The sequence below is a fragment of the Oryctolagus cuniculus genome, chromosome 10, assembly GCF_051225735.1.
Source record: "Oryctolagus cuniculus isolate XC-2025 breed Fujian yellow rabbit chromosome 10, ASM5122573v1, whole genome shotgun sequence".
NCBI classification, from domain to species: domain Eukaryota; kingdom Metazoa; phylum Chordata; class Mammalia; order Lagomorpha; family Leporidae; genus Oryctolagus; species Oryctolagus cuniculus.
Window position 1 is genome coordinate 49,678,424 of NC_142876.1, and position 23,540 is coordinate 49,701,963.

Sequence of the window (23,540 nt, forward strand, 5' to 3'; positions counted from 1 at the left end):
TATTCAAAAAGAAAAGCAACAGATTAATATATTGCCAAGGCCCATACAGCTGTGCAATACAATTAATTGTTAAAACTTTTTATTTGCTAGGTAAAGAGTTGAAGAGAGAGAAAGAGAGAGAGAGGCCACCCTTTGGTTTATTCCCCAAGTGCCCATAGTGGCAAAAATGGGTGGCTAGGAGTGAGCCAGTGCCAGGAGCCAAGAACTCAGTCTAGGTCTTCCATGTGGATGTCAGAGCCCAGTTACTTGCCGTCACTGTTATCTCCAAGGGTCTGCATTTGCAGGAAGATGGAGTTCAGGAACTAGAACCAGGATTCAAACCCAGGTACAGAAACATCTTGCCTGCAAGGCTAAACACCTGTTTCCCTAACAATTTTCTTTTAAGTGTGCTAACTACACATTAGTTTGATGTCATTGAAACCTTAAAGATTTACTAGAAGAGTATAATCAAAGATTTTTAAAAACACAATTCATGGTGAATATTGAAAATTCTCTGTTAAACATGGATCTGAAGCATGGAGGGCTCTGTTGGGGGCAGGAATCTGGCTATCTTGTTTCTTGCAATTCCTTAGCACCTTTCACATATTTTTTAGATAGTAAATGCCCAGTAAGTATTTGTTGTCAGATGAATCCCTTGAAGAGATAAGATTACTAATCATGAATTTGACTAAATTTATTTCCTCTAATCTTGCTTTAAGAGAACTGGTTACAGATAGGACCAATTAAGAAATAAGTAAATTAAATAAAACAATTTACTTTAAGAAGAAATATTGGACTTGGATTAAATTGCAATTGAAATTTATTTACATTATTTAAATAATCCATGAACATTTATAATGTAACTCTGTTTACAGATTATCTTGGTCTATTAACTTTATGATATGTTTATAAATATAAATTTCCAAAGTGCAACTTTTGAATTATAGCGGCTTTTCCCTCCAAACCTCCCTCCCACCCGCAACCATCCCATATCCCACTCCCTCTCCCATCCCATTCTTCATCAAGATTCCATAAAAATTGCACCACTATCTCAAAAGTCATGTCCTTCTCACAATTATAAATTAACTTAATCTCAGAATTCCTAAAAGTCTTAATTGGTTTCAGCGTTAATTCAGAAGTTCGAAGTCCAAAGAAATGTGTGAGACTCAAGAATATTCATACTGAGGCAAATTCCTCTTCAACTGTGAGCCTGTTAGGTGCTTCCAAAATACAGTGTTGAGCCAGGTTAGGATAGAATCTTTTTTTTTTTTTTAAGACTTCTTTTCTTGTTTGAAAGAGTTACACAGAGAGAGGTAGGACAAAGTGACAGAGATCTTCCATTTGCTGGTTTACTCTCCAGATGGCTATAATGACCAGGGTTGAGCTGGGCCCACATAGGTGGCAGGGGCCCAACTTCTGCAGCTTTCCCCAGGCTGTTAGCAGGGAGCTGGATGGGAAATGGAGCAGCTGCGACTTGAAGATGGCACCCATATGAGATGCCAGCATTGCAGGTGGTGGCTGTACCTGCTACTCCACAATGCCAGGAGAACAGGGAAACGAACATTATGTCTTAAACAGCCTCCTTTGACTCCATGTTCTGCATTCTGGGCTCAATTGGGATGAGGATTGTGCCCCCAAAGTCTCAGACAGCCCTGTCCCTATGGCTTTACAACCTTGATCCATCTTTCAATTCTTTGGAATTGGAAGTTGGTCCCTATGGTCCTCCCAAGCTGGTGTTGCATGCTTGTAGCACTACAATTCTTACCAAATCAGGGATAGCCCAAGCTTCCTTTCTCCACTAGGACTTGTCCTAGTGGGAATTCTGCAGTGACTTTATCCTTGTATCAAGTCTCCGCCTGGCTCCCAGGCTGTCTCTGTCATCCTTGCAGATATAAATGGAGGAAGCTGTTCCCTTGGAATTCTTAAATTTTCGTGTCTACAAAATTTGCATCCTGTGGTGCCACCAAGGATTGTAGCTCATACCTTCCAAAAATTGTGGGTCATCTTGAGCCACGGCTGGGGTGCAAGAAGAGCACTGACTGCAGTGGAATGCAGAGAGCAGAGATATGAGGCAGTTTTAAGCAGTAAGCCTGTGGAGGGCATCCCAGTCCTCTATCCCAAAACCATTCTGTCCTGTTAGAGTTCTAAGTCTTTGATGGGAGAGGCAGCCACACAGATCTCTGAAATGCCTTTAGGGTCATTGTCCCATTGTCTTGAGAATCAGACTAGTGTCAGTCCCTACTAATCGCCTTAGTTGTGGATTGTTAGGCCACACCCTTAGTTTCCTGTCCTAAGCATGCCTTTCAAAGGAGAGTTTCAAAATCTTTCTGTTCTCTTACCCATTTAATTGTAAAGTCTATCTTCAAATAATTTCTCTCTTCTCTCATTGTATTGTGAATAGTTAAAAGTGTCCTTGAAGCTCCTTCAATATGTTTCTTAGAAATTTCTTCCACCTGATATCCTAGTTCAATGCTCATAAATCCCTGCTTCCATAAAGCTCTCAGGCATAGGCACAATTCAGCCCAGTTTTTGGCCAGTTTATGGTAAGGATGACTTCTGCTCCTGTTTCTGGTACCTTGCTCCTCATTTCCATCACGAGATCTCATTAGAATTTTTTTTTATGGTGAAAAAACATATATTTAGAATTAGCCAGCTGGACTCCGTTCAGATGATCCCAATTTTGTTGGCAACGTCCAGAGCATCATAGTCCGGAGCCAGCCGCACACACGCCTTCTTCTCTCCGTCAGGTCTGATCAGGGTGTTGACTTTGGCCACATCAATGTCATAGAGTTTCTTCACAGCTTGTTTGATCTGGTGCTTGTTGGCCTTGACATCCACAATGAACACCAGTGTGTTGTTGTCTTCTATCTTCTTCATGGCCGACTCCGTGGTCAGGGGGAACTTGATGATGGCATAGTGGTCAAGCTTGTTTCTCCTGGGGGCGCTCTTCCGAGGGTATTTGGGCTGCCGTCGGAGGCGTAGTGTCTTGGGCCGCTGGAAGGTGGGGGACGTGCAGATCTTCTTCTTGTGGCTGTGGACGCCTTTCAGCACTGCCTTCTTGGCCTTCAAGGCCTTCACTTTGGCTTCGACTTTAGGAGGGGCAGGAGCTTCCTTCTTCGCCTTCGGCGCCATCTTGGTGAAAAGTCTCATTAGAATTTCTACCAGTATTCTGACCACAGTCACTTAAGTACTTTCCAAGAAGTTTCAGACTTTCCCTGCTTTTCTTCTTTTACTAAGCCCTCACCAGAATCGCCCCTGATGCTCTCTGTTCATGACAGGCAAGGCTTGGTCTACTCTACTCCTCCAAATTCTACCAGCATCTATTGATTTGTTTCAAGCCATTTCTAGATTTTCACATACTTGTTATAGAAACAACCTGATTCTTGGTGCCAATTTTCTTTCTTAGTCTATTTTGAGTCACTAAAGCAGAATACCAGAAACTAGGTAATTAATAAACAATAGAAATTTATTTGGATCATGGCCTGGGAGGCAGGAAAATCCAAGAGCATGGCTCTGGCATTTGGTAAGGACTCTTGGGCTGCATAATCCCATGGCAGAAGACAGAAGGGCCAGAAAAGATGGGAGCAAGAGAGCAAAAAGGGGACAAACTCACGTTATAACCAGATGACTAAGCCATTCCCATGATAATGACATTATTCCTTGCATGAGGACAGAACCTCCCTGATGTAATTTTCTCTTACTGAGCCAACACTGTTGCACTGGGGATTCACATCCCAACACATGCATGAACTTTGAGGTGCACATTCAAACCCTAGCACAGTCTGTCAATTTGCATGCAACTTTTTAGGTAAAATGGTTATGAAAAACTAGTCACTCTTCCAGAAAGGCACAACATCCATTTGCTATTTTTCTTATATCTAGGACATACTGCTGACTATAGTGATTCTCATATGAAGATTAAATAATTATAATGTGCAACAATGTGTGCCATTGGCTATCCTTTCAGAGTTGTGACTGGATAGTACTTACTGTTTGGTTTTCTCTGTGGTAGTTTTGATTGGGAAGGATTTTCCCTGTGTTTCTGACTCCTACATTTTAAGTCCAGATGTTGTTTTTCCAGAAAGTTATTCCTTGATAGTATGCTGATCTGGCATGGAGTTGAAGAAGTTGGTTTGGCATTTAGGCTTTTTTTTTTTAAAGATTTATTTATTTATTTGAAAGTCAGAGTTACACAGAGAGAGGAGAGGCAAAGAGAGAGGTCTTTCATCCGCTGGTTCACACCCCAATTGGTGGCAACAGCCAGAGCTGTGCCAATCCGAAGCCAGGAACCAGGAGCTTCTTCCAGGTATCCTACGTGGGTGCAGGGGCCCAGGGACTTGGGCCATCTTCCACTGCTTTACCAGGCCATAGCAGAGAGCTGTATTGGAAGTGGAGCAGCTGGGACTTGAACCAATGCCCATATGGGATGCCAGTGCGGCAGGCGGTGGCTTTGCCCGCTACACCACAGCTCTAGGATTTAGGCTTTTTTGAAAGTTCTCAGTAGCTATTCTTTCCTACACACTGGTCATCGAAAGTGTGAACAGGTTTGAGTGGCAAGTAAAGGGAGCATGCACCTGATCTGTTACTGAGCTCTATAACTCTCTGTTTTGTATTCTACTTACATTCCATCATGATTAAGACACACACATGTGTAGATTTTTATTTGTTGACAAAGCTCTTTTTGTATGGTTGCCCTGTATATTACATAGAAGTGTAATGATCTGGGTACTAACTTTATAAGGTCAGGTTTGATTTCCCTTTGATTTTGCAATACAGTCTTTACCCAAAACCCCACATAGAATCCATGTCTTCTTTTGCAATAAACCATGTCTGCGTCTATACACATTGAACTTACTTTGTATTGTGGCTCTCATTTGCTATGTATGGAAGGTCTCCAGTTTAGAAACACTTGATTTTCTCTGAAGGTGACCCCTGTGAAGCATCCTCTGCCCCTGTAGGAGCCCTTGCACACCTGAGCAGGAGCTGTTGGTGCTGGAAGCTCTTACTCTTCTCCCAAGCTCGCCAAACTCCTCTAGGGCCGACCTGTACCCCATGACATTTCCTCCTTGTCAGGTACAGGGTTTCCATGCCTTCAAGTATTTAAGGCTGCAAGGTACAATTGAGAGGACTGGGTGCCAATTTAGAGAAATGTAAGGGATTCTCATTTACTCTGAATGAAAAGAGTTGTGATCTAAGTGGCAGACTTATACATTAACTTTTAAATTCAGTTACTTGTTTGGGGTATCTTATTTCTCACATTAGATTTTCAGTCTCCAGGGTCAAGCAGAGTTCATTAAAAAATGCCTGTAATTGGGCTGGCATTGTGTCAGCAGGTTAACTCTGCCTGCAATGCCGACAGCCCATATGAGTGCTAGTTCCTGTCCCAGCTGCTCCACTTCTGATCCAGCTCCTTGCTAATGCACCTGGGAGAGCAGCAGAAGAAAGCCCAGGTGCTTGGGCTCTTGCATTCACCTGGGAGACCTGGATGAAGCTCCTAACTTCTGGCTTCGGTTGGTCCAGCCTCGGCTGTTGTGGCTGTTTGGGGAGTGAGCCAGCAGATGGAAGATCTCTCCGTCTCTTCTTCTCTCTGTGTGACTCTACCTTACAAATGAATAAATGAACCTTAAAAAAAAAAAAAAAAAAAAAAAAACAAGAGTCTATAGGGACCCACACTGTGGTATAGCAGGTAAAGCTGCCGCCTGCTGAGCTGGCATTCCCATATTGGCACTGGTTTGAGTCCTGGCTGCTCCATTTCAGATCCAGCTCTCTGCTATGGCCTGGGAAAGTAGCAGGAGATGGTCCAAGCCCTTGGACCCCTGTGCCTGTGTGGGAGCCCCGTAGAAGCTCCTGGTACCTGGCTTTAGATCAGCCCAGCTCCGGTTGTTGTGGCCAATTGGGGAGTGAATCAACAAATGGAAGACCTCTCTCTCTCTCTCTCTCTGCCTATGCTTCTCTGTAACTTTGCCTTTCAAATAAATAAATAAATCTTTCTTTAAAAAGTGCATATAATGGTTTTGTTTATGCTTAAAAATGTAGTTGATTTTTTTGAATATTACTATATTCTTCATCCTGACACCCCCCAAAAAAGAAAAAAAATCACACTTTGATGTACAATAGTCCCTTTTTCCTCTCTCCTGTTTTTGTTCAATGTTATAAATTAGTTGCTTCTCACCCATTAAGCCTAATTAATCAAGGTAATATTTAATTTTATCTTACTGTCTGGTTTAATATTTTTACCAGGCAGCCTAGGGCCAAAAGGTCTTTTTTCCATTTTGACCAGGCAGGTGTATCTGTGGGGGAGCCTGTGTTTTTGAATGTTGCCTTCTGCCTTCTCTGATACAGAGAGGATAAGATGAGATGACAGTGGCACTGTGGGTATCTGTAGCCTGGTTTTCCTGTCCCATGTAACACAGCTATAATTTTCCTGTCCTAGGGCTCCCATCATGAATGTTTGGCCAGCCTTGTGTTTTCTTTCCTCTTTTTTTTTCTTTTCTTTCTTTTTTTTTTTTTTTTTTTTTGAATGACTGGACAAGTAAAAATCGGAGCAGAGGTGGCTTTACATTACAACAGAATGTGATGACAGTTATGTAGTCTGGTCACAGATTTTTTTTTTTTTTTTGTATAATACTATTATTATCAAAGGATATATACTTGGGCTTAGAAGTATTTGAGGTGGGGAGAAAAGCCTAGGTTTTTTTCTTTTCAACCCAATGTAATAAGAAGCTTAGATGGAGGCAGTCCCAGGAGTGGAGACCCAGTGTGTCTAGCTGGTGTTTGCAGGAGGGCAAGCTGCCAGTGGAGTTCAGAGCCTGCGGCTTGTTGGTGTTGGCACGCCACTGTGTGCAGAGGGCGTTTTAAAACCTCCTGGCGTGTGAGAGGATGAGAAGATGCTGTGGTGCCTTAACCCGGTCACTGTTCCTGTTAGGACATACGCTTGCTTTCGGCAGGACACAGGATACTCCATGGCAGTATCTTGTCCAACCTCATGGCACAGGGAGAACTGCTCTATGCTCTGTCATGCGTCTTTACACACAGATGCACAGCCCTTCCTGCACTTTGCATCAAACTTATCTTTTATCCTGTCTTTTGTATCTTTTGCAAGGAAATTGATCTCATAAAGAATGCTATGAAATCCATCAACTGGCACAAGATATCATTTCAAAGTATAAGTAAGGGACATAAAAGATGCAAACGTAAGCGTGACTGTTTCAGCAGAGCTGGTTAGCAGAAAATATTAAATCAGCCAGCCTGCCATGCAGTCCCTCTGGCCACAGCTCGCCAGAGAATCTCACAATGTGGATAACCTCCAGCCCTCTGACTGTATGCAAAATAGGAGTCCTGAATGAGAGCATTGTGTTCTAAAACCTTTAACTAGAGCTAGACTAAAAAGCCCAGTCTCACTGGTTATTTTGGACATTCAAATACTGTCTAAGAGAAAAGAGCTCATTATGACTCAGTTCCGTTAATTAGACGTAAATTACCATCTTTTGTCTGATACAAAAGAAGGTAAAGGGAACTCTGCAAGACCAGAGGATACAGAAATTCTAATGAGATGAGAGCATAGGCTGGGAACTGAGTGAATACAAGAAGCCATTCAATTTGAGGCAAGCCCCTGGTGTGTCTTGTGTATGAGCAAAAAGCAAAAACATACATTTGTAATTGTCCGGATTCATATACTATTTAGAACCATGATCAGTGTCCGCGCAGACACTGAGGGTCCTGATTTTTGACAGGATGTGAAGCTGACCCAGGAAATACTCTCTTACACCCTGAAGATTTCTGTTATGTACACAGCCCTTCTCAGTGAGAGATGAAAGGCCTCTAACGTGATTCAGTGATAAGTAAATGGACCTTTTACTGGAAAACAATGAAGGCTTAATAAATAAAGACAATTAGCGAAATTTGACCAAGAGATTTAAGGAACTGAAGTAAAGGAGTCATAATGAAAACTGAAGAATCACAGCATTTCAATGCTGGAAAGCACTCATAGGGTAGTTCTCAAACTGAAAAGCTACTTCATTAAGCCAAGAAAATAGTAACCCCATTAATCCCGTCTTTAGGGCTGTCTAAACACACTTTCTTAATTGTATCAACTTCTCAGTAACAAACCAGGTTATTCCAGAGTAAATTTAGCAGCACTATTTCCGCCTGCAAAAATGTTGGCATTTTCCCTTGTATTGGGCAAAAATGTCTTGTGATCTCAAAGATCCTGTAATCTAGTTGCTAAATGTCATATGTGTTTAAAGCAAGTTTACAATGCCGCGGTGAGCTTAGTTCCAGGTGGATATTTTTGCTTTCTTTTAGAGATGGGTGCAATGGGAGTTTATAACTTGCGTCCTGTGGTATTGACTGTCTTGCTGTTAGTTCACATGATCTTAGTACCAATTATAGGGAAATTTAATAACTGTATTACAAGTAATTAATCAGTTCATTCATTCAGCCGTTAAACACTTGCTAAATCCTGCACTTAGTGTGATACACTAGGGGTTCTGACTCCAGTGCTGGGAAAAGGGATGGAGCAGGCAGGACCAGATTTAGGAAGAAGCTGATTTCCACCAGAAGTCTGACTTTGAGATGCCAGTGTCAGTCAGCGCCAAGCAGATATTTGACCATGATTATCGGAATGTGAAGGTTAAGTCTGAGTCAGGAGGTCCAGATCTAGAAGTCAGCAGCAGGAAGTTGTTTGCTGGTCCCATGTGGTAGTAGATAAAAATCAGACAAGCTGAATGAAGTGGGAATGATGTTCCAGGGGGCTGAGATTGGAGGGGCAGGTGCAAGATAAGGAACCCAGGGTGGAAATCAAGGCTGATAGAGAAGCGGGGAGGAGCTCATCAATGCAGTACTTGCAGTGCTGTAGTTACTAGGTTGAGAAGTGTGTTTTCGCAGTAGATTTGAGTTGTGAGGTGTATATGTAGAAAGACAGGTGGAAAAACAGGAGATATTGCTGAGGGTATCTGAGTAGGACACTAAGATAAATCCTGTGGGTAAAATGGCTATTTTAAAAAACAAGTGTATGACATGTGTACAAGGAAGGTTTAAAGAGAGAAGCTGGGAAAAAAAAAAAAAAAAAAACAAGAGGAAAGATCTTGGGGTTATCTGTGTCGGTAGATGCCATAAAGGTCAAGGACACAGTCTTTTAAGCTAGCCCCTAACAGGGGCAGGGCTTCCTCCAACTGGAGTGCTGGAGCTCAGGGCTGATGTGGATGCACAGGCTGATTTAGCCAATGAATGGGGGACTGAATTTTGACTCTAGCAGATGCCCTTCCTCTTCCTCAGATAGTAGGAGATACAGCCCTCTATAGGGTTGGGCCAGAGCCTAGTCAAAGTTCACAGTCATCCCTGAAGGACCTGAAGAAAGATCCGTAACAGCCATGTTATGGTGCAGTGGGTTAAGCCGCTACCTATGGTGCTGGCCTCCCATGTGGGTGCCAGTTTGATTTCCTGGATGCTCCATTTCTGATCCTGCTCCCTGCCAATGGCCCTGGAAAAGCAGTGAAAGATGGCCCAAGTACTTTTGACCCCTGCCACGCACATTGGAGACTCAGATGGAGTTCCAGGTTCCTGGCTTTAGTCAGTCCCAGCCCTGGCTGGACATTTGGGAGATAAATCAGCATATGGATGATCTCTCTCTATTTGCTTCTCCCTCTCTCTCTCTCTGTAACTCTTTCAAATAATTTTTTTTTTTTAAATGGAAGCAGTGGGTGTTTAGCTGGCCAGTGGACTAGCATGAAGAGGGTGGTGCTAGGATTTAGATGTTAGATACTTGAGCAAACATGAACAGCATTCTCTGTGTGTGGCAGGGCAGGATGTGGGGGATGTTTTCCTATTTTCGTTTCTTTCTACACTGCCCCATTGCTTTCCGGAACTGTGTCCTTTCTGTGAAAATAGTATTGAAACCAGTCCTGTGCTTCATGTGGCTTGGAGAAACCAGGTAAGGAAAAAGGTCCTTTGGCGATTCCTCATGTGGTTGACTACTGATGAAGACCCAAAAAGCAACTCTGAAAGTGTTGGTGATTCTTACTACTCTTATTAGTTTGTGCTCTTGAGTTTTCTCATGAAAGCAAAATAGAAATAAAAAACTACCAAATGAATGAGAACCCCCTCCCATATTGTGTTGAGATCAATGACTGTTCTAAGGTGATGCCTGTGAAATCTCAGAGGCTAGTAGGTATACAGAGAATTCAGTAAACCAGATTTCAAACACCAGCTACCGGCACTGAGTCTTGTTCGTATTTGCTCATTTGAATTTGTCAGACAAAAGTCTTCATGGTTGATTTGCTTACTGACTACCCAGGATGGACTTCAGATCTCTGTGAACTGAGCTGGGTGCAGCTCTCTCAACTCAGCAGAACTGCTCTCTGCTGAACTCAGCAAGCCAAAGTAGAACTCATGAAACCCAAAAGTGAATGTGAGATGTTGTTCACAGAGCCACTTGAGTGTGTTCTCAATACCAAATTTAGGACAGTGACTGCCAGCCCTGATTTCCTGCTGTCTGTGCCCATTTCCATTTCATTTGACTATAGTGTGTGTATTTACATATTCAATGAACCTTAAAATTCACCATACCTTTTATGAATGAGGGAGCCTTTCCAACTCAACTTGAGTAAGATGTGTGGAGTCAATGCCCTAAATCTCTCTCTTAACATAAAAAAAAAAAAAGTCCTCTACTTGTTGTTCAACTTGACCTTAAGCAAGTACCTTACCTCTGAGGTCTTAATTTCCTTACCCTTGAAATGATCACTAGTCTTTTTCAGCACTTAATAATTCATGATTTTTTTAAAGTAGTGTTTGAAAGATTTTAAAAACATTTCTTTTTCTTGCTGTTTTCTATTCAAAGTGGTCCATCTGTTTTCCTAGTACCACAGTGCTTATGATCAAACTATAGATCGTCTCTGCTTCTGTTGGATCAGAGCCCTTCCTTTTTTTCATAGTCTTCTATTTGCCAAGTGACTTTAACTATTTGTCTGTTCATTAGTGGACTGGGACAATAAAATATGAAATTCAAGCAAGATATTGCTGCAGTCTTGGTCCTAATGTGGAAATGAGTTTCTTGGGAGTGTTATCTTTAGTTACTTAATTATACTATCCATATCTCCTGGAGCTAATTGAGGAATGACTCTTGCAAAGAGATCTACAGCAACAAACATGTTTTACCAGGCCTTCTCCCCTAGGAAGTCCACAGGCAGGAAATTTAATATCAGCATTCTTTTCTGCTCAGTTGGCATAAATTGTTACTTGCTTTTAGGATGCTCGCATGGTATTTTTGGAGGCTGTTAGTTTAGTTCACTGTGAAGTACAACAAATCCTAACCCTGTGGTCTTAGATCAGGGAGGGAAAGGATCTTCCAAGTTGGGATAGTCCAACCCTCTATCGTGCTGAAATACTCTCCATCCGTGAGGGATGTGAACTCCTATAAATAACAATATTTTTGCAGTTCTTTTTGCTAGCATTCTAAAATATGAAATATTTTAAGAAATTTATTTTCACTATATCCAAGAAAGTAAAGTTTACATGCAATTAAGACAGCCATTTAAGGAACATCTGTGTGGTCATAAAACAACATGTGTAATGCCCCATTTTATAATCTAACATAAAATAGGATTAATGAGATGATAAGAACTGCTTTGTGAATCTTTGAGCAGTTTTTAAGAAAAAGCATAAATTAATTTTGAGATGAGGGTGCATATAAAAATCTGTGGTGTGGCAAAATACTTAAGAGATTGATCCAGTTTTGTTAGTCTGTATCAGCCTTTATTATGTCTCTTATGGAGAAATACCACTGTGACTATGTTATGTTACCACTTTAAACACTGTGGAAATCTTAATATTTATAATAAGTAGAAAATATTTGAATGAATCATTTGGTCACACTAAGTTTGTCAGTATGTCATAGCTAGACTTTACCAGGCTATAAACTTAATCTTGGACCTGATAATGTGATTTGAAGAGCTGATGCTGAAAGAGATGGTATTCAAAATATGACAAAGAGGAAAATGCTGAACTCTTGCTTCCTTACCTGCTTATGCTATATACTTTGGTCATACAAAACACCTCATTGTAAAATATTACACATCTGGCAAACATTATTCAAGTATATTTCATTACCTTAATGTTAAGTTATGTATGAGTTTCAGCAACCACTGAGCTAAACGATATAACTACTATTAACTTGTGCTAATATTTGTAGCATAAAAAATAATCTGTTTTATAATGTAATGTAACCATTGTTCAGAAAACCTTATAAACAACCTTAAAGCCATATGATGATTTCGCCATGAAACATTCTTCTATATAAGTGAATAAAATTAGTATTGTACTTTATTCACACAATGGGAAAAATTTACCTCTATGGAATCTAAGAACTTAAACATTTATAATATCATCACTTGTAATACATTATCAGATAAAATATTACAACTAGCTTGTAAAAGACTTTTAAAATAGTCTATTTGTGGAGATTTCTTGTAAATTTAAAATATTTTCTAAAAGTTGATGTTAGTATCAACTTTTATTTTTTAATGGCTATCGTTAGGCCTTCAACAATAAAAGAATCGGTGACAATTTATTTCTACTAAAACTTAATGGATTGCTTCAGTGTGTAAGATGGTATATGCCCCAAGGTTATAAAGCACAAGGAAGAATTACTAATATTATGTAAATAATTTAAAAAATAGTTACATGCTAAAACTGTAAGGGTTAAATGAATCCAGAAAAGGAGACCTTATTCTGACCTAAATGAATAAATACATGTGCTCCTAGGCTACCATAAGATTCTGTCCTGATAAACCCATCCCAAATAAGTTAAAGATATTGCAAATGGAAAAGGCATTGAATACTGAACATTGCAGCTTAGCAACACTGTGCATTGTAGAGTGTGGGTGACTGAGGAGATGACTGGGACTTGTGGTTCCCTTCTGCTTCCCATCATCACATGAGAGGGTTATGCTATATATTAGGAGCCCAAGAAAAGAGCAAAAATCAAAATGGGAAGTATGGATTCTACTGGATATTTATTATTTTTGTACCATGGTAAGGTTGAAAATTTGTAAGTGGAGACTTGCCCCAAATGGTAGAGTTAGAAACATACCAGGGGATTCCAATTCAATCCCATCAAGGTGGCATGTACCAATGCCAACTCACTAGCCCCAGTGATCAATTTCAGTTCACAATTGATCATAATGATAGGACTAAGAATCAAAGAGATCACATAAACAAGACTAGTGTCTGAAAATACTAACCTATAGAACAAAAAAGGGAGAGAACGATCCAACATGGGAAGCAAGATACACAGCAGACTCATAGAATGACGGATGTCCTAAACAGCACTCTGGCCTCAGAATCAGCCCTTAAGGCATTCGGATCCAGCTGAAAAGCCCATGAGAGTATTTCAGGCATGGAAAGCCAAGACACTCTGTCAAAAAAAAAAAAAAATGACCTAAATGAAAGATCTCTGCGAGTGAGATCCCAGTGGAAAGAACAGGTCATCAAAGAAGGAGGTACCTTTCTCTGAAGGGAGGAGAGAACTTCCACTTTGACTATGACCTTGTCTAAATATGATAAGAGTTAGTGAACTCGGCCGGTGCAGTGGCTCACTAGGCTAATCCTCCACCTTGCAGCGCCGGCACACCGAGTTCTAGGCCCGGTCGGGGCACCAGATTCTGTCCCGGTTGCCCCTCTTCCAGGCCAGCCCTCTGCTGTGGCCAGGGAGTGCAGTGGAGGATGGCCCAAGTGCTTGGGCCCTGCACCCCATGGGAGACCAGGAGAAGTACCTGGTTCCTGCCATTGGATCGGCGCGGTGCACCGGCCGCAGCCGTGGCATCCATTGGAGGGTGAACCAACGGCAAAAGGAAGACCTTTCTCTCTGTCTCTCTCTGTCACTGTCCACTCTGCCTGTCAAAAAAAAAAAAAGAGTCAGTGAACTCAAAAGGCTTCCATAGCCTTGACAACTCATGACTGGAGGCTAGGGAGGTTACTGATGCCATAAACAAGAGTGTCAATTTGTTAAGTCAGCAACAGGAGTCACTGTGCACTTACTCCTCATGTAGGATCTCTGTCCTTATTGTGCTATACATTGTGATTTAATGCTATAACTAGTACTCAAACAGTATTTTTCACTTTGTGTTTCTATGTGGGTGCAAACTGATGAAATCTTTACTTACTATATACTAAATGATATTCTGTATATAAGAGAAATGAATATGAATCTTGATGTGAATGGTAGGGGAGAGGGAGCGGGAAAGGGGAGGGTTGTGAGTAGGAGGGAAGTTATGTGGGGGAAAGCCATTGTAATCCATAAGCTGTACTTTGGAAATTTATATTCATTAAATAAAAGTTAAAAAAAAAAGAAAATTTGTAAGCGGAGCCATCATCACTAGGGGATTATCTTCAGCATCTTGGGCTGAATCTTGAAAGATGAGATTGTGAAACTCATGCCTGTCATGTACGAGATACTGTGCCTGGCCCTTTAGGAGTGATTGAACTTCACAGCAGTCCCTTCTTGGACAAGGAATCCAAACTCAGAGTTTAGTCCTTTACTCTTAACCACCTAGCTGCTCAGTGAGCTACTTGTTTCTGAGAAAAGACTTTCTAGGTCGAAGGAATGCTTGACAAAGGCAGGGATATAGGCACAGCTATATCTCTTGTCTTGCACTTCATTAATTTTCAACAAACTTTATTATTACATGTATGTGCTATCATCTCACAGCTTCAAAATTTAGAATTGAGACATTTTACAGTAGAAGCCAATCAGAACTAACGGCAGAATTTCTGTGAAATTTTAATTTCTTCTTGAACAAGTACAGAGTTGCCATTTTAAATTTATTTAATATTTGTTTTCATTTGTTAGAGAGAGAAAGAGAGAATCTTCTATCTTCTGGTTCACTTCCCAAATGCCTGCAAGCAGTCAGGGCTGGGCCAGGCCAAAGCCAGGAGCCAAGATCTCAGTCCAGGTCTCCAGCGTGGGTGACCTGCTGTTTCTGGGCTGTGCATTAACAGGAAGCTGAAATCAGGTGGAGCTGGGACTTGAACCCAGACACTCCTAGGATGTATACCTAGGATGCAGGTATACCAAGCAGTATGTTAACCTGCACACCAAACATCCACCACTCAAGTTACCTAATTTGAAGTGAAAATATAGATTTCTAGGTTCTGTATTTCTGATTGGTGTTTGTAGTTCAGAGATTCATCCCTGTGAGGCCTCGAGGTTTGTATTAGAGTATGGGTTAGTGACTTACTACTCATTGCTAATTCTTTCTATGACCTTATAGCCAGTGTCATTTTCAGATTTTGTTTGTTTTGTGTTTTAGCCCTCACGGTCTTGTCTTTCTTCCACCTTTGGGTAAATTCATTACCATAATATTCTGTCTGTCTTTTGAATATCAGCCCTGTGTTTTCTTCCTAAGGAACCTGTCATTAGTCACCAAGAACTGTTTGAGGTCCCTGAGTCAGAGTCTGGTAAAGCTGTTCTACAGAATTTCAGTTCATGTGTTAGATGTAAGAAAATGTTGTTTAGTCTCATGCTTCCTGTTGCTAAAATTGTATTTGGCTGCAATATTTTTTTATTGTTTGTACAATAGTGGGCCAGCTTTGAAAAGTTAGTTAAGTCTCTCTGATCATATAAACACATTTTGTCAGGAAAAAATAATTTACTTGAAAAAGGATTATCTACTACATGTTTTAGAAAAATCTTGATAATTGAGCATTAGTGTGACAGTACAGGTCTGAGGCTTATGCCAGTGTCTCCCCTTCTGAAGAACCTGTCATCTTACCTCTGCATTTCATGGCAGAACTGGAATTGGGCATCTTTACCATATTAAAACATTGACCATAACATCTTGGCTTTGCTTTTTTCTTTCCTTTTCTTAGTAAATTTATCCTGTACAAAGAAAACAATATTCAGTAAGATTATGAAACAAAGCTATGATCTCTGAAGAAGTAGAATAACTTGCATCAACGGAAAGTACCCAGCGGTAGAATAAAAAATATTGGAGAGACCCAAATATAGCTAACTATGTATTCTGTGTTCAGAATGGACTCGGATTTACACAGGATTTGAAATCATGCAAGGCCGGCACCGCGGCTCAATAGGCTAATCCTCCACCTGCGGTGCCAGCACACGGGGTTCTAGTCCCGGTCGGGGCGCCGGATTCTGTCCCGGTTGCTCCTCTTCCAGGCCAGCTCTCTGCTGTGGCCCGGGAGTGCAGTGGAGGATGGCCCAAGTGCTTGGGCCCTGCACCCGCATGGGAGACCAGGAGAAGCACCTGGCTCCTGCCATCGGATCAGCACAGTGCGCCAGCCACAGCACGCCGGCCACAGCGGCCCATTGGAGGGTGAACCAACAGCAAAAGGAAGACTTTTCTCTCCGTCTCTCTCTCTCTCACTGTCCACTCTGCCTGCCAAAATAAATAAATAAATAAAAAATAATGCAAGCCCTGCCATTGTGCCTCTGCTGTAAAATAGTGCTTTTTGCGTATTTTGCCATATTTTAAGAATTAAGGAAGAAATTTAAAGATTAGAAAAAATGGTTAGAAAGCAAAGGTTTTTATAATCTAGAGAGAAAATGAGTAACTACTGTTTGTCCTGATCTACGAATAATGGTGAGGGGAACTACTTTTTAACTAAAGCATTGTTTTGATAAATTAAGCTAAGCATAGAAGGAATTGTGGATAATTTAGATAGTTAAACGTTTTACCGTTTTTTATTTAGCAAATTTTTGTTGAGCTCTTAGCTAGATACAGAGATAAATAAGAAACACTTCTTCAGACTTAAGACACCAGAAATCCGTTAGTAAAACAAGGTGAGCAATAATTATAGTTCGAGAGAGAGGCTGTACTCTGATTCATGTGTGAAGCAAAGGCATGATTAGTGTCCAACGAGAAACCCCTTTCCAAATTATCAGGAATTTGATTGTTCAACCCGATGTGAAATAAGCTGCTCACAGTGGAAGACCGAGTGATGTGATTTGAATGCATAAAATACTGGGATTAACCCGCTAGGGAAAGGGTATAGAAAGCTTTTGATGTGTGGAAATGTTTTCCTAGGGTTTTGAAAGATAAGCAGGGTTTTTTTCAGGTAGAGAACGGTATTTCTGGCAGAAAAATTCAATGAGAAATGCATGGGTGTTTGAAAGAACACTGAAGCAGAAGGGAAAATTCGTTGCAGCCAGGCATCAAATGAGAGTATGAGGGGCGTCGTGAAGGTGAGGCAGGCGGAGAAGGTAAGGAAAGGCAACCTTGTCCTCCTAAGGCATTGGTACTTTATCCTGGCATCAGATGTAGCACTTTTGGACTACCTTGTGCTTGTATCCCAGTCACAACTATGGCCCTTAATGACTTAAACCTGCCTTCCCCAACACTATTCTCCACATCACTGAAGTTCAGATGTTCCTCTTTTTTTCCAAGACATTGAGGTCAATGAATCTCCATTTTCATTTACTCATGTACATCACTGCTTTCCCTATAGAGATTCAATCAGCATAGTGTTTGCCCAGCTAGTACAGGGTGCTCAACTAGCTAATCTGGAAAGTTTTATCAACTTGAGAGAATCCTTTCAGCCTGTATGGAGATTGTCAGGCACAGAATGGGTCTTGAGAAGTACATTCTAAGATTTTGATTTTTTTTTGCATATCAGGTGAAGTTTTGAACGGAAGTATAGTAAGTTCTGCATGCAAAGAAAATTTTCAAGTAGGCAGACATGTACCATGGGACGGAAATCTTCTCGTACAAAGCTTACATTCAACTGTGATGTTCCTCAACAGAGGTTAATCAGCCTTGAACTTGACAGAGCAAGTACTACCTCTTTTGCAGTAACTACAGATTTGATTTGATGTCTGGGATTTTGCAAGGCTTCCACCTTACAGAGGGAGGATAAATATTAGTGGTAACCACTATTCCTTTTCTTTAGGAACAGAATAAATGTTTTGCAATTTCCTTTTTTTTCCTGTTGATTTTTGAAGGGCTTCTAGAGTTAAAAAAATGACATTTCCAGGTTTTCATACAGCATTGGAAGAATGCTTTGGTCTAATATAAGCAGAAATGTTCAAACATTCTGGTACTGGTGATTTCTTTTATTAAAGGATTTCTTTCAGTCTTATTTTAATTTCTCATCTAATAACATCTTCCTTTGCAAACATTTTTCAAGATTTATTAATTTATTTGAAAGGCTGAGTTTGAGGAAGAGACAGAAAGAGATTGTCCATCTGCTGGTTCACTTCCCAAATTACGCCCACGGCCCGGTTGGGCCAGGCCGAAGCCAGGAGTCAGAAGTTTCATCCAGGTCTCCCACATGGGTGGCAAAGGCCCAAGCACTTGGGCCATCTTCTGTTTCTTTCCCAGGTGCATTAACAAGGAAATGGGTCAGAAGTGAAGCAACCAAGACTCAAACCAGTGTCCATATGGGATGCTGGCATTGCAGGTGGAAGTTTAACCTGCTAAGCAGCAACACTGGCCCCACTTTGTAAATTTCTGTTTTGGTCCATTTGGAGATTTGGTCAGTCCCTGATGTAATTCTTTCCTGTACTACAAAAATTCTGACTTTCTCTACTGTAAACAAGCAGAACAGTATGGCATTAGTTACTTCTTGGTTGCTACCAGTTTTAGTCCACTTAAAACAGCAAGGCATATGGCCAGTGTGCCAAAAAAAAAAAAAAAAATACCTGCTTAAGATAAGAAAGGTAATCTTTACACATATTGCTGATTTGGCTATTTGATGAAAACTATTTAGCACCCAGGTTTCATCCTCAGAGTGGAAAATGAGTTATTATTTCTATAGATGATGATGACTGATAATTAGCATAATCTTGATAATGACAAAGGCAAGACTTTATTGAGGGCAAGTGATGGTTACTATATAAAGTCCTTCCCGTGATTATATCATTTAATTTTCACAGTTCTCTGCTTTTTCATCTACAAAGATTGGCAGAGTTGTTTGGGTATAATTTTGTAATAGAGAGATCAGATAAATTCATCAACACATTTCCTAAAAACAGTATTTCTCAAGATTGAGAAAAGGAAGCATCTCTTTCACTTAGGATTCAAATTATAATTTGTTAGTTATACACTTACAAAATCTAAAACTAGTTAAAGCTTTATTAAATATAGTTCTCATATAATTGTAAGAGCTAAGTAATTCTAAACAGGCACCACAAAACTAAAGAATCATTAAAATTGGAATTAGAGAGTTAATTTAATGTTATGAATAGCGATGTTAGTAAAACTAATATTGTGCAGTTGTATTAGTGGGTTTGGCATTCTCATGAACATTTATGTCAAATGATGGCTGAATTTCCTCACTGCTTTCTCTAAAAAGTGTATATAGATTGACATGGCACCATTTGACCTTTGCTTGACAGGAATATTATCTATGCATTAGGTCCACCTGTACATCATTACCTCTTTGTACATGTGAACCAAGTGGTCATTAACTGTTGTTAGCTTGAAAAATTATGTGAATTGAAATAAATAAATTTTTAAAATTCGTGTAGTGCTGGCTTTGTGGTGCCACAGGTTAAACCTCTGTTCTGCAATGCCAGTTCCAGTCCCTGCTGTTCATCTTCCTATCCAGCTTTCTGCTGCAGTGCCTGGAAAGTTAATGGAAGGTGGCCCAAGTACTTGGGCTTCTGCCACCCAAATGGGAGACCTTCATAGAGATTCTGGCTCTTGGCTTTGACCTTACCCAGCCCTGACTATTGCACCCATTTGGGGAGTGAACCAGTGAATGGGTGATCTCACTCTCTCTATCTCCATCTCTCCCTCCCTTCTCCCTTTCTCTTTCTGATACTCTGCCTTTCAAAGAAGTAAATAAATCAATCTTAGAAATTCTGATAGAGAATTTGTAGTCCCTCAGAGTTCTTGGGCATGTTTCCCTGACTTCATCCACAATGTGCTAAGGAAACTAATACAGTGGAAATAAGAGATACTGAATGGCTAGGCACTGTATTAAGCTCTTTATGTTCAGTAGCTCATTGAATTTCACAGAAAACCCAGGAACTAAGTAGTTTTGTTACCCTCTTTGTAGGTAAACACTGAACCTTGGGTATGTTAAGTGTATACCTTCCAGGGTCATGTGCCTAGTAGAAAATCAAGCTGGCTTTGAACCTAGGGACTTTCACTCCAGAATCTATAATCTTTTTGTGCCTCTCTCCTACCTTGTAGCTTTATTCCCTTTTCACTTCAATAAATGTGTATAATGTACCCCTTCTGTGCACCAGGTACCTGACCAGATGTGTTTCATACATTATTATCTTTACAACAATCTCAGCTGACTAGAGTGTATCATCTGCCTTTAGTAAGCTAAGAAGGCTCAAGGTCACACTTTTCCCCTTTTAGGAACAATCTCCCTCCCCTCCCCTTAAAAGATATAATAGTGTGAATAAGGGATGTTTTAAAAGCAGAATTTTAAATAGTATCTATGTTTTCTAGAGCTTCAAGAGCTGGATTTATAATTTTCAAGGAAAAGCAGTCAATTAAGAGACCCTATATTTGTATTGATTTTTTAAAAAAGTAAAAAAAGTCATTAGAAAATGGACCTGTTAAAACCCTTCATTGTCTGTGAACCTTGACCAAGGACATGAGATAAATGCCTTGTACAATGAAGTTTTCTGCATTAAAAACATTTTTGGTCAGCAAATTTTGTGGCAAATTTATCAATGTAGTAAATATTTCATTTACTAATAGAGCTGTTTGGGAGAAGATTTGTTTACACTAGAGAACTGAAGGAAATGTAATCCAAATTACAGGCATAATGATTCTCATTGATATTCTGGCAGTGTCCTCTGGCTTATGTGCATCTAGAAAATGATGGTTTTTTTTTTTTTAATCTGTCACCATCTAAATAATTTATGTGACATTTTTGACAATTGATGTACTGATGTTGAAGATAGTGGAGGAGACTCTTGTAGGTGGGACTGTATGTGTGAGATTATGTGAGTACGTGTATCTCGGCAAACCAGTTGCGTATTCCTTCTCCTGAAATGCTTGGGACCAGAGTGTTTTAGGTTTTGGAATTTTCCAGATTTTGGAATATTTGCATATACTTCACCACTTGAGCTTGGATAGTGTATACTTGTCAGTGTTTTGTTACTACAGCAAAATATCTGAGGCAGGCTACTTTATGAAGGAAAGAGGCTTATGTTGGATTATGGTTTGGGAGGTATAAGGTACAAACAGCAATGTGCAGGCTCTGGCGAGGGTGCCCTGGGGTGTCTCATGTCACAATAGAAGCCAGATGTACCTCTCCTCTGTAGCCAGTCTCCCTCTCCTTATAAAGTCATCAGGATTCAGTCATGGGTATTGCATGTGCCCATGGCCATTTTCCAAACCTTAGCAGATGGGCGAAGGGCGCTTTATACCATTTAAAGGAGATTCAGTCATGGAGCTGTGGAACACACCCATGCCCAGCCAAGAGGTAGAAGAAAGAGACTGATAAGGAAAAGGCACAAAGACTGGAGAAGGATTGGAGGACTTGAAAGCTGGGGAGGGGAGTAGGGAGTTTCAAGGCAGAAGAAATGACTCAGTGTCAAATCTTGCTGTATTTTGACAAGAATTCTACAGAATCATTGACTTTTGCAATTAAGCAGTCAGTGGTGACCTTATCAAGAGCAGTATCATTATCCCTATTGTATGTTGAGTTTCTGGGATCTCAGGAGAGGAGTTTTATGATATGAGTCTCATAAACCTCCTCCTCCTTCCCTAATGACTTTGAAGCTACTGTGGGCATGTGATTGCCCCTTCTGGATTAATAGTGCAATCGATGAATGGGGAAAGGATCCACACTGGGGATAGAAGGAAGAGCAAAGAGGGAGAGACTATTATTCAAGCTGCTTCAGAGAAATGGACAGTGGACGTAGGCTCCTCCAGGATATTTAAGAGACACTAGTTTCTTAAGTAACTTGTAAACAAAATTAGTTGGGCTGCTGATTAAGAAAATGCATGCCAGTTTGTCAGAAAGCCTGAAGTTTGTTAATTATTTAGCAATCAAATCGGTTTAACTCTTTGCCTGCTTCCTGGCTAAGGGGAAGGTAAGAAATGAGGGAGAGGGAAAGTCAAGGTCAGGCAGGCCCGGGAAGACAGATGTCTGCCTCCTGTCATCAGTGTTCTGATGAAGGAGTGACATTTTGAGCAGATTGTCCCCCCCTCCCCGACCCTGCCTGCCCCCTCTCTATCCCTCACACTCACTTGCTCACACTTTTCCTTCTTGACTTCCTATGTCATTTCCAAGGAGCAGAGAGTGACCTTTTGATGGGTGCACACCTGCATTTTTGCTCAGTAGCACTTTGCGTCTGTTCTTGCAGAAGCAGCATGTACAGGTTTCTCCAGCTCCTTCCTCTCTCTTAAAGGATGAGAACAAAGAGACTGGGGTGGGGGAGGGAAGGAGCAAAAATTGGCAGAAGACTCTGAAAGAAAATGAGTTTGACAGATTTGTTCAGTTCTGGAATCCTGTCTTCCTGTTTCCTAAATCTGTCAGGAAAGCAAAGACCCTGCCCCCACGATGATTAAAATCCCTAAGGCCACGTCTGCAAAGAGGGAAGATACACATTGTTTCTCTCCAAATTATCAGAGGAAGGTTCATACAGGCAGAACCGAGACACACATCATTATCTCCAAATTATTGGTGGGAAATCAAATTAATGCTGGGGGCTTTCAAATGGGTGGGCTAATATAGAAGAGGGGGAAAAAATGAAAAACAGAATGTCTCCCGAATAATCAATAAGTCAAATCTAGTTGTAATTTAAATCTGATTCCTACCCTTAATGGATTGCTCATGATTCACGGTGTGGCCTGGTGTGCTTTATTCATTTTATTTTTTTATTTTTTTAAGCTATTTCCTGAGTTACCCACTTATGCTGCCTCTTTTCCTGTGCTCATCTCTCCTCGCACATTTAACTGCCTGTTTGTGCTTTGTGGGTCCCCAGTTAGGCAATGGGCTTTTTGAGAGCTGGAAGCAGGCACACTGCAGTCCCAGTCCCAGGACAAAGCAATATTCCAGGAGGCTCCTGTGCACTGGAGAGACAGTTTGTCTTTTGCAGAGGTTGTGTGATCTAGGGAGTGAGCCAGCCCTGGAAGGGAGTCTGCAAGAGCAGTGTTCGCATCTCAGATGCAATAGCTGGCCACTTGGCTCAGCATTCTCTCCCTGGCTGCCTGGATGACTACAGGTTCATGCTCCATGAGACAACATGGTGCTATAAATGAGCACCTGATCTGGAATCAGGGACATCCCAGTGCATATCCCACTTCTGCTCCTTAGAATGTTTCATTCTTTTCCAAGCCTTAGCAGTTAAAAAAGGATCTACCTCATCCAGTTGTCATAGGGCTCAGATAAGTTGGTAACTGTGAAAGCACTTTAAAAAAAGATTTATGTATTTATTTTGAAAGTAAAAACTATAGAAAGAGAGGAAGAGAAAGAGAGAGAGTGAGTTTCCATCCACTGGTTCACTCCCCAGATGGATGCAATAGCCAGGGCTGAGCCAGGCTCAAGCCAGGAGCCTGGAGCTTCTTCCAGGTGTCTCATGTGGATAGCAGGTTCCCAGACACTTGTGTCATCTTCACTGCTTTTCCCAGGTCATT

At 40.9% G+C, this 23,540-nt stretch overlaps 1 protein-coding gene and 1 pseudogene across 1 annotated transcript in view; one reads left to right on the forward strand and one right to left on the reverse strand.

Annotated features, from left to right (window-relative positions):
• Nucleotides 1-23,540, forward strand: part of CDH2 (cadherin 2) — a 241,498-nt gene that overhangs the window by 97,038 nt on the left and 120,920 nt on the right. The window lies entirely within an intron of this gene.
• On the reverse strand, nucleotides 2,598-3,126 carry LOC149123760 (large ribosomal subunit protein uL23 pseudogene; annotated as a pseudogene).